Below are 2,484 nucleotides of genomic sequence, written 5' to 3'. Positions count from 1 at the left end.
CTTGCATTCTGTTAGTGATTTAAATTGCACAAACATAACAAATCTTTTGCCAGAATCTTTATTAATAAAACATTTCAATAGCTACAGGATTTCTAAATAACTATAAAATGAGGTGCTTCTTACAGAAATTCTGCCTATAGGAGCATGTCATAGGTGATGCCAAAGGGGGAGAGTAGGAAAATGCCCAGCTAAACTTCTTTTAACCTGTGCCTCTTTGTAAGAAAATAATGGTCCTCGGGGTTTCCAAAGAGATGGGGGTTTGAACAGCGAGCACGCCAGCTAATAGCTGTGGTAACAGGCTGACCGTGGTGGAATAATACCAGCGTAGTGGCCTCTCAGCGTGTCTCTGCGCCTCAGAGCTCAATAGTGAATGCGTGGCATTGTTTGGCCATGAAAAGTCTGGGAGCTCTTGGGATGTCAGGGCAGACCAAGGGAGACTGATTTTCAGCCTCTAGCCCCCGTGTAACAGAAGCCGGGGGGCAGTTCACCATTCCTCCCCACTCTTCGGCTGTACCGGCTTCATGCTTCTAGGTGGGGAGTCCCCTGCCGGGATCGCACAGCTCAGCAGCCTGCCTGTGGGGGAAAGCAAGGGAGAGGGGAAGGATCTTTTTCCCCTTGCCTCTTTGTTGGATGAGTTTTGGGCTTGAATGTGAAGGGAAAACTTTCCCCGGGGAAAGTTAGAAGGTGACATTTGGATTTAAGGCGAAGTATAGGCATAACAGAAGATAATTCACTGAGGATTTACAGCTTAATGCTCTTAATTTGATTGCAGCTTTTGGAAGTAAATAAATGTTTTGCTGTGTGAGTTTTTTTTTTTAAAATAAACTGAGACTCTGGACAAGTTGTGAGAATGGCTCTTGAATGCTAAACCATGCCACAAGTTACCTTGTAAGTTCCCATGTGTGTAGGGTATGGAGTTGAGAAACCTTTGATGTTCTCTCTAAAAACAGGAACAACAAAAGGAATTGTTTTCTACCCCAGCTTGTTGGGAAAACCCTGCAGTTCTACCACAGAGCTAATATATCCTCCCCTCCGCGGCCCCCACCCGCACTCATTTTAGACCATAGTATTTGCCTCGGTGGCCAAGTTTCTCCAAGTCTGGGCTGTATGTTTTGGATTTGAGATTTTGATTTGGATCCCAGCTCTAATATTTAAATAAGAAGGGATTTGCTACTCCTTTCTCACAGAAAACAAGTAAGTGGAAAACCCAAACAACAAGAAAAATGGTGGGATTGGATGTCCCTATCTGGAAGAAAGATAGAGCGCGAAGGAGAAATCTGAGAAAAATAACTCCTTTAGCTGCAGTAACAGGATTTAAATAGGAGCCTAAGTTTCTGTTTTCCCTGTCCCTGTTCTAAACACTGAGAAAGCTCATCTGAGTTGTTTACTGAATACCAGTGCTTGTTTGGGCCACATGGACAGATTCAGATGTTGTTTATTGTAGTTGACAAGCAAGTTGAAAACTGGCCAATGTCAAAGTGTTTGAAGGCTGCAAAAGAGAAGTAATATGGTACTGTCTGCAAAAGTCATGAAAGCAGAAGGATGGTAGCGGACAGTTGCTATCTGGTGTCTTTCCAGGACTGTTTTAAATTTCTGCTACCTTGCTGTAAACCATAGTGGTACTTTTTTATGAATAAGGTTTCACGCCCCTCTCTTGTTTGTATTTCTCAGGTTTTGTTTTTTTTTTTTCCTCCGGACTGACAAAAAATTGCATAAAAAACCCAATGGTCAGTAGAAATCTGAAGATTGTTTTTCACTGACTTTTTTTGTAGTGTGTTTGGTGCATATAAAATTAAATTAAAATACCTATGAGTAGGAATGTTAGAGAATTTTAATACTTTGAGGTCTATGGGATTATTTTTCTGTAGCTGTTCGTAAAGAAGGCATAGGGGCTCTGCAATATAGCTTTAATAAAATCGCCGTCTTTCTCATTTGAATTAAGCATGTTATTGTTCTAGTAAGACGAAAGTGCAGAGAAAGGATTATGACTCAGTAAGGCAGTCGCTGTCAATTGTGCACCAAATGTTCCCTGTAAGCAAGTCCAAGGCTCTAATCTGTTTGCTTCTTGCCCTGTAGTTTCTGAAGTGCGACTCTTGGCACTGTTAATCTTGAATACTGATATGTCAGTAAGTGTTGCAGGCATTAACACCATCTGTTCTTGGGTGCAGAGGGTACACTGCTCTGTACACTGACACTGCAGTGATCTCAGATAATCTCAGTTCCCACATGGCTTCATGCATGTAAAAGCTCTAAGGAAAGTATTGCTTGTTTGAGATAGGAGTTTTGTTGTTTGCAGTGGTTTGTCCTCATGAAGTAACAGCTAAAAGTAGGGAGTATGGCACGCACTGCAGAATGGCCTTAAAGCGTCTCTGAGAGCATTGTGAAGCCACTTCATCATCATAAAAATGGTTCTATTGGAGTGGCTTTGACAGAGATACCTTAGAGCTTAATAACAAGGAAGGGAAGGGAGGGGTGGAGAAGGAC

This window comes from Egretta garzetta, unplaced genomic scaffold, assembly GCF_000687185.1.
Source record: "Egretta garzetta isolate BGI_Z169 unplaced genomic scaffold, ASM68718v1 scaffold139, whole genome shotgun sequence".
In the NCBI taxonomy this organism is placed as follows: domain Eukaryota; kingdom Metazoa; phylum Chordata; class Aves; order Pelecaniformes; family Ardeidae; genus Egretta; species Egretta garzetta.
Note: the sequence above shows the minus strand (reverse complement) of the source record.